A 9,327-nucleotide genomic window follows, 5' to 3' on the forward strand; every position below is an offset into this window, starting at 1 on the left:
AATAATGCCTCCTGTTTATTGAGCACCTACTATACATCTAACCTGGAAAAGCAGAGTGCTCAGGGAGAGATTCGGGGAGGAGGCTTTGGAAGAGAGTAGGACACGGAGTGGGAATGGTGCTCCTGGCAAGGGAGGGCGAGGGCAAAGCCCCAGCGGGAGGAATGCATCCTGAGCAGGACTCCGACAGGACCTTTCTGGGGAAGGTGGATCGGTTGCAGGTCAAGCTTTCACCTGGCACATCTGCACCCCACTCCGAGGAACGGCCAAGTTTTAGCAGTGACCTCCTTGCAACGGGTCTCTTTACGGGACTATGGGGCCCAGCGCTGAGCGAGGCAGAAAGGTTTTGACAGTCTCATTTTATTTTGTTCTAAACAAGAGATAATATGAAATAGGCACCTGGGAGTGGTTTGAATTAACAGCCCAAACCAAATGAACAGCTGCATCCCAGAGAGGCGGGGGGAAATGTTTCCTGCTTTTGGTCATATTTCCTTTCAGCAACATTACATTAACACTTATGAAATACAGCCGAAAAGTCAGGCAGTATTTAAGAGGAAGAGAAACGTAGTTCCATACTCTGTGCAAAATGTACGGCCAATTAATTGGCCGTGTAAGCCTGGGTTTTCAACTCATCTGCAGAAGTCTCGAGGTTAATGAAACCATTACGTATGCACGGATGTTGTGGAGGGGGAAACAGGGAAGGAATAATTGACAATGCCCTCCATCTAGCTTTGTGGTGTGGGCTATTCTTATCTGACAGTGCTTATCAAAGTCAGGTACGTGGGTGGAATGGGTCTGAGTGTGCGTGCATGGGTATGCGTGTGTGTGTGTGTGTGTGTGTGTGTGTATACGTGTAACCATGTTAATGAGAACAATTATATTTCTCCATCTGGAATCCATTAGCTGTGATTATGATGATGGACTCTCCTACCCTTATTACTATCAGGATTAGCTAACCCCATTATTACCCAGGCCACCTTTCTCAATCTGCTGCACGGAGCAGAGGAGACGGTTTCCTGTCATCTAAGCCGGCTCCCTCTCTCCCACTCCGGAGCCGTTGTAAACTCCCTCACCCCATCTCAATTACAAGAGCCCTAATAGGCCCTCCTGTCCCAAGTGACAGGCCTCTGCAGGTGTGCAGGAGGCGGGGGCAGGACGGCCAGCTGATCCGTGTGGCCAGGAGTCTTAGGCTCGCTCCACCATGCTCATGGCACCAGGCCTGAGTCTTGCAGGTGTGCAGCAATTATCTTGGCCCAGTTACCTCATCGTTGCTTAGGGTGGATGGGAAAAATAAATAAGGCGCACTGAAAAGGCTGTTATTGCAAAATAGGAAAAGCCTGAGAGACAGGCAGGCCCCCCAAATGGAATGCTTGATTCCTTCATCCTCAAGATGTCCTGTCCACACTTCAATCAAGCCAGTGGCTTCAAGAACTGGCCCCCCAAGACCGGAGGCAAGGAGAGGAGACAGCGGTGCCTTCGGGATGATAAAGCTGATCAAGTTGGTAAGATCCATGGACTTTGGCCTCCCCTCCTCTCTAGCAGCCGTGCTTTTCCCCTCCCCAAAGGACTTCAATTCCTGGCCACCCCACCCCACCCCCACCAACAGGCGGCAACAGCAAACAGGGACTTCATTTTAAAAATCTGCTAGAATTTGAGATTTCCCAAGAAATCTTCATCAAAGAAGTCACCACAGTGAAGGCAGAGCATTGATCGGATTATCTCACCCTTATCTCATGTTCAGTAGAGTCTGTTTATTTGGAGTGTTAGTGTGAGGTGTGCGCCATATTGTCAGGACTCGGGTCCTCTGTGGCAAAGCATCCCCTTGGGGTGCATGAGCTAGCAATATCCTCAGCCTTCAAGGCAGCCGGAGCCCCCAAGGTGGTGCCTCCAGCTCAGAGAAGCCTCCCCCATTTACTCCAGAGGGACAGTTCATAGTAGTATTGTCATGTAAGCATCAACACATGAAAAGAGTTGGGAAGCATTGCTCTAAAGATCTCATTTCCTCTTGCTCTGCATCTTCCCCCAAACCTCCTTATCCTCCTTGAACAACCAAAGCTATAAGGATCCTTCCATTGGCCAACAATGTCCTCTGTTGGACACTGGGGATTATGAGGCCCCAAGGGTTCCATGATTTACCTGAATTCATACAGGTAGAGGTGCCATGGTGCCAGAGCTAGGACTGGAACCCAGGCCTCCCAGCTCCCAGTTGAGGTCAGCTCTAATTGCTCTCTGGCTTGGAGCAGACATTTTCCTGGTCTCCTGTACTCTGGAACTTTCTTCCAACCCCTTGTCTGTCTTGCTGCTTTCTGCCCTGCTGACCAGGTGCTGATTTGAACTTCCAGGCTACTGATCTCAACAACCAGAGCCTCAGGAATACATCCAATAAGAACTCACAACTTTCATGTCTCTTGACTCAGAGGGGAAGGTGGCGGAACCTTTGCTCTAAACTGCTGTTCCTGGCTTCAGTCAGAGAGGAACAACAAGGTATTCTCAAGAAGGCCACCACAGGACAGCCCTGTGTGTCCCACACGGACATAGACCGCTAGCAGCTGCAGCAGGCTTTGGCTCACGTCCACTCCGGGAAAGCTTATTCTGAGTTTTCATCCTTTTCACAGCGCACTGGTGCTGGGGTCACCATGGCACCCAAGAGTCATCAGTTCAGAGAGGGCTTCAATGCAGGCGCCTGGGGGGACTGTGGGATGCCACAAATATCCTTTCTCCAAGCAATTCCAAAGTCTGGAAATAGAGGAACTTCTGTGAAGATGAGCAAACTCTACAACCCTTGTCAGAACCTACTTGACCCCACTCAAAACCCCATCTGAGCATCTGTCCCCATCTGTTTAGAGACGTGAGGGTTATTTTCGGCACTGTCTGAATGAATGTTCATCCTTCTGTAAGTAAAGGGCTTCCCACCCCAGTTAGGGATGGCTTAACCTGACCGGTCTCCAGGGGGTACCAGGAGATGATGGATGTGTTCTAATTCTTCATCAGGGCAGGGGCAGGATGATTCTTACTCTAAATGCTTATCCTCCAGGTCAATAAAATGAATAGTTCCCACATAAGATGTCCTGCCCACACCTCAGAAAATTGACACAACATATCATTTCATCCAAACTATAGCTCACAACCATTTGGAGATTGGGTAGAAAATGATAAGGTAGTAATATGAGTTGTCGAAAGAAGTTCAAGATTTATTAAAATAAAACCAATAGCAATATATAGTGGTGACAGGAAGCTGAGAAGTGGAACAACTTTTCTGAATGGCAGTTTGACAAACATACACTAAATCTCTTAAAAAGGCATCACTTGACTCAGTAATTCTAAGGATTTTACCCCTAAGGAACTAATCAGAAATGTGTACAAAGATATATGTATGTAAATTTTCATCACAGGAATTCTGTGTAGTAGGGAAAAATAAAAATAGCTTAAGTGCTTAATAATGAGGAATCATGGGGGGGATGAATAAATAATGATATATTGCAACATAGCCATCGAAATAGGGAATTAAAAATTTGCATTAAAATAAGAAACTTTGGGGGCACTTGGGTGGCTCAGTCAGTTAAGTGTCTGCCTTTAGCTCAGGTCATGATCTCGGGGTCCTGGGATCAAGCCCTGCGGCAGGCTCCCTGCTCAGTGGGGAGTCTGCTTTTTCCTCTCCCTCTGCCCCAACCCCTGGCTCATGCACACACACACATTCTCTCTCTCTCAAATAAATAAAATCTTTCAAAATTAAGTAATTAATTAATTAATTTTTAAACTGAGGAAGTCTTTCCTAATATAATTGCAGATAAAACAAAGTCAGGCTACAAAACAATTTATCCAGTATTATTTCAGTTTTATAAAAATCTTTGTATGTGACTATACATGAGTGTGTGTGTGTGTGTGTGTGTGTGTGTTGATTAGAACAAATATTTGAAGGCTACACCCAAAGTTTTCCATAAGGAGTGTATATTGCTTTTAAAATCAGAAATGCAAATGTTAAGGAAATGAAATTGATTCCTGCAGCTAAGAAATAGGACAGTGGAGTAAACCATATCTTTTCTTACTACTGATCAAACCACCTCAGCCCTACTCTCAGCTCTCAAATAGAAATTTTCTCAGATATCAGATCTTGTCCAATCAATACCCTGAATCAGCTAAACTCATCTAAGGCATGAACTTAGTTTTATTACATATACTTTGCATTGTGTAATTTTATAGGTAAAATTAAATATTCCTCACCCCTTTCACTTGTGAGAAAATACATGCCTTTGCATGTCTAATGTTTAAGACAAATATTTTCCTAAACTTAAGGGTCTGGGACTTTCCCTGCCCATATCACTGCCCTCACTTCCTTTCCATAGAGCATCATGCCAAGAGGTCCACCAAGGCAGAGCTTTCCTGTGAATGGCCTCATATTAAACTTATAAATTACTTGACTTTCCAAAGCCAGAGAGATCCTGGGGATTGTAGCCCCAATATTAAGAAGGTGATACCTACAGGAAGACAGACCACAAAAGATAAGCCAAATGGTAATTTTGCTTAAGAAGTCCCCTTGTGGAATGTGAACTGGTGCAGCCGCTCTGGAAAACTGTGTGGAGGTTCCTCAAAGAGTTAAAAATAGACCTGCCCTACGACCCAGCAATTGCACTGCTGGGGATTTACCCCAAAGATACTGATGCAGTGAAATGCCGGGATACCTGCACCCCAATGCTTATAGCAGCAATGTCCACAATAGCCAAACTGTGGAAGGAGCCTCAGTGTCCATCAAAAGATGAATGGATAAAGAAGATGTGGTCTATGTATACAATGGACTATTACTCAGCCATTAGAAATTACAAATACCCACCATTTGCTTCAACGTGGATGGAACTGGAGGGTATTATGCTGAGTGAAGTAACTCAGTTGGAGAAGGACAAACATTATATGGTCTCATTCATTTGAGGAGTATAAAAAATAGTGAAAGGGAATAAAGGAGAAAGGAGAGAAAATGAGTGGGAAATATCAGTGAGGGAGACCGAACATGAGAGACACCCAGCTCTGGAAAATGAACAAGGGGTAGTGGAAAGCGTTGGGGTGACTGGGTGACGGGCACTGAGGGGGGCACTTGACAGGATGAGCACTGGGTGTTATGCTATATGTTGGCAAATCGAACTACAATAAAAAATATACAAAAAAATTTTTAAAAATAAATCTAAAAAAAAAAAAAGAAGTCCCCTTGTGTAAGTCTGAGAAACCATAAAACGAACTTAGAGAGGACTTACTCTCACTGGTAGGAATTAGCCATCATAATTGAAAGGACTCAGAAAGATTTGTAGTGGCATAAAGGGTGGTTTTTGCCACAATGCAGGTCCTGGGAACCACTACAACTTAGCTATGCTTTATCTTTCACATCCACCAGCACATGCCTCTCTCTCTCTGCCTGCTGTTGCCTCTGGCTATCCAGGGAGTAGCATCTAGAATTTAGGTTCTCCAGGTACGTCCAGGTGACCAGATTCACTCCTTTCTCCTACCAAGCTCCTAAAACTGCTATTCCTTCAAGAATGGCTGATTAGAGGCACTGATAGGAAAGCAATCTGATTGAATTATTCACATTAAGATATAAACTGACCATAGTCGTAGGTCTCCCTATGGGTATCTAATTCACGTGTTTGGGAACTATAGTCTTTGAACCATCTGCATTAGGGTCACCCAGGTGCTTCTTGAAATGATGGGTTTCTGGGTGCCACTCCTTTCAGAATGAGAATCACTCCTGGTAGACTCCATGGATCTGCATTTTAAACAAGCCCCTTTGATTCTTATGCACCCTACAGCATGGTAACAGGTGGAATATGGAGAGTTGATGTCTTGGTCTACAAAAGCCTTTACAGAGATGACACACTTTCCACTCCAGGAGCACCCACATCAAAAAACAAGGGTGAGTAATTCCATTAACACTAAATGCTTCTTATGCAGCAGATGCTGTTATCATCTGCATTTTCACAATGCAGAAACTGAGGATCATAATGATTAGGGAACTATGCTGAGGTCACACAGCTCTTAAACGTGGGATCGAGCTTTCGAACTCCAGCAGCCTTAAGAAAGACTCCTGAGGACCTACTTCAAATATCAAGTTATAGCCCATCTCAGTCAGAGCTTCTCCAACTTAGCTAAGACAGACAGCAGTGCCCAAACTTGAAAGGTTGTGAGGACATCCCTAAAAGGAGAGAGAGAGAAACAAAACAAACGCCCGACTTAAGTGGTGAATTACTTAGAACACTACATTATGTGTCAATTCTCACTGAACATCTTGGACACCAGTTTAGGCTGGTTGATGTATTATAGTTTTGCCTAAGAAGGCTCAGAACTTTGAAACTGTTCCCTTTTGTGCTTTGATTACACATTCGTTCTGACTTGAAAAAGGATTATGTTGTGAGGAGCCCCACGCTCCCTCTTGCAGAGGCCGGTTGTAGCTATTTCCATCTGTAATGATTGTTTAATGACTCTTTAAGAAAGTGCTGCCTGAGGTTCTCTAATCACCGAATTTTTATTAAGCATTCAAGGAAATCACACAGGTGCAGGATTTCCTCAAGGACAGGCAAGCTATGACTTGTGCAGAGGAGGAAAAGCAGTGCCGATGGCAACGTGACCCCTACCCCACCACCAATGCAGGAAACCTGTACGACACAGATGGAACAGCACCTTGGTGCTCCCAAAGGGAGAAAGAGGGATTTAAGAGACAAGATAGACAGGAGCAAGAGATGGGAACCAGGAGCAATAAATACTATAAAAAAGACAGGAGTGAGGTCTAGAAAGATCATGAAAGGAAGAGGGGTCAGAGACTCTCATCTCCCCTTACATTGTAAGCATCCTGGAGACCCAAGACCCTTCACATCAGGGACTGTGGAAATCTTCAACTCCACTTAGAATGAACTTTGGAGCTGAGTACTTCAACAGTGACTGGTGAGCCAGCCATTGTATGAGATGCTTATGGTGAATGAAGCACAGTTTTTATCTGTGAGAAGCATAGAGTCAGGGTTGGGGGGTGGGAGTCGATGGGGAGACACAGGTGATACTGCAATAGTACCTACCATTTATTTAACCTCTGATGCACCATGCATGGCTGAGTGGTTTGCAAACATAATTAAAGGACATTTTTCCCATCTCCAGATGAGAAAAACTGAGACAAAGTAGTGAGGCTCCTTACTCCAAATCACATAGCTAATAAGTGACCAAACCAGCATCTGCACTGAAGTCTGGCTCCAAAGCCCATGCTCTTAACCCCTCTCCCAGACAAAGCATTGATTTTGGAATTACTGTGTATGTGGAGAGCAAGATGTGTCCAGGACGTGACGAAAGCCCAGAGAAAGGATGTTTAGCCCAACTTGGATTCAAATTCTGGCTCTAGCCCTTACTAAATGTGAGACCTTGGGCAAAGAAGTTACTCCTTTTCAGCTTTAGTTTTTCCATCTCTGAAATGGGTCCAATTATATCAAGCCTGTGAGATCATCTTAGAAAGAAAGGTGATAATTACATAAAGCATCCAACACAGCACCATCTAGCAGGTTACATAGTACATGCTGAGTTAATGTTGCTTTCCATCCCCTTTCTGGCTGCTTTGCAGCTGGGAAATGGTGGGGGCCAGCAGCCCAAAGCTGAAACAGGCACAAAGTGCACTGCTGGTGGTGGTATAGACAGGGAAGCCTCTGTGCGGAGTTCTCCAGCACTACCTAATGAAAACTAAGAAAATGCAAGGAGGTCCTTGAATGGGACAGACATGGGCTATTCATCACAACATTGTCTTTAACAGTGGGGAGTGGGAAGCAATCTAGGTGTCCATCACTTAGAAATGAGTCAGGAGATTAGGGGGGTTGTCTATTTTGGAATACATTATAGGAGTCAGGGGTATTGTTCTATCCATATATAAAACATGGATAAAAAAAAAAAAACATGGATAGAACCTAAAAACATAGTTAGGGAGTAAAATGTAAGAGTCAGAAAGAGATCCACAGCCCAGTTCCATTCATATAAACAAAGACTACTTGCAGACTCAAAATAACATTGTGTATTTTGTAATGATGCCCAGGGTACCTAATATATGTATCTCAGTGAACTATGACCCCCAAAGATGTCCACATCCAAATCCCTAGAATCTGTGACTATGTCATGTTCTATGTCAAAAGGGAGTGAAGGTTGCCAATCAGCTGACCTGGAGCTGAGCAGCGTCATGGATTATCCAGGTGGTCCCAATGTAATCACTGAGGCCCTTGCAAGTGAAAGACGCAGCAGGAGAGTGACTGTATGAGGCATACAGGTGAGACTAGACCGGCCAATCCTGGCTTTGAGGATAGAAGAGGGCTGGGAGCCAAAGAATGCAGGCAGCTTCTAGAAGCTGGAAAAGGCAAGAAAACAGATTCTTCCCTTGAGCCCCCAGAAGGAACACGGCCCTGCCAACAAATGAGTTTAGTCCAGGGAGACCCATTTTGAGCTTCTGACTTCCAGAATGGTAAGATAATAAATTTGTGTTGTTTTAAGCCACCTTATTTGTGCTAATTTGTTACAGCAATGATAGGAAAGAAAAAGGATGCCAGACACATTAGCATGAGCCCTGGCTGTGGAGGAGGAATGGTGGGAAGATCAGAAAGGAAGGGGCTGCTGCCATGACATTATGCCCCATGCAGAGGAAGACTCCAAACTCAACACTGCCTGAGGTGAAGGACAAGAGGGAGAGAAAGGAGAGAGAGGAAGTGAGGTTGGGGGTGAAGGGGTGGGGCGGGGGGGACAGAGGGTGGAAACCCAATGGAGCTGGTTGGGTAGGTGGCACATGTTGCATGGTGAGCCCTGTGCAGCACGTGCTCCAGGTGCACTGAGTGAATCAAGGAGTGGGTGAGGACTGACAACCCCAAAGGGGGTGCACAGTAAAGGAGAAATCATATTCAGGGGGATCAGATTCAAATAGCTTCTAGAGTGAGCTGGAACCTAGTCTGGGTTTTCCATGAGTTCAGAGTGGGATACTAAGCTATCTTCCCAACCACACTTAAACAAAAACTACTTCTGAGGGAGCCTGGGTGCCTCAGCTGGTTGAGGGTCTGATTCTTGATTTTGGCTCAGGTTGTGATCTCAGGATCCTGAGATCGAGCCCCTCGTGAGGTTTTGCACTCAGTGGGGAGTCTGCTGCTCTCCTTCTCCCTCTCTGCACACACTCTCTCTCTCAAATAAATAAGTCTTAAAAAAAAAAAACTACTTCTGAGTTGGGTATAGAAAATTAACTTTAAAAAGCCAGCTTTGCCTTTATGGTATATTAAACCACTATAGCAATACCAAGTTTTCAGAATCTCTTCTAGAAAATGGAAGAATATGGAATATTTCCTA

At 44.8% G+C, this 9,327-nt stretch overlaps 1 long non-coding RNA gene across 1 annotated transcript; it reads left to right on the forward strand.

The window, feature by feature from the left end:
* The first annotated feature begins 2,148 nt into the window (after positions 1-2,148).
* LOC144301095 (uncharacterized) lies at positions 2,149-8,683 on the forward strand. The gene is made up of 3 exons (XR_013367828.1): positions 2,149-2,890; positions 5,790-5,893; positions 8,519-8,683. It is a non-coding gene; the product is annotated as an uncharacterized LOC144301095 (long non-coding RNA).
* The last annotated feature ends 644 nt before the right edge of the window (positions 8,684-9,327 follow it).

The sequence above is a fragment of the Canis aureus genome, chromosome 29 (genome assembly GCF_053574225.1).
Source record: "Canis aureus isolate CA01 chromosome 29, VMU_Caureus_v.1.0, whole genome shotgun sequence".
Classification (NCBI taxonomy): Eukaryota; Metazoa; Chordata; class Mammalia; order Carnivora; family Canidae; genus Canis; species Canis aureus.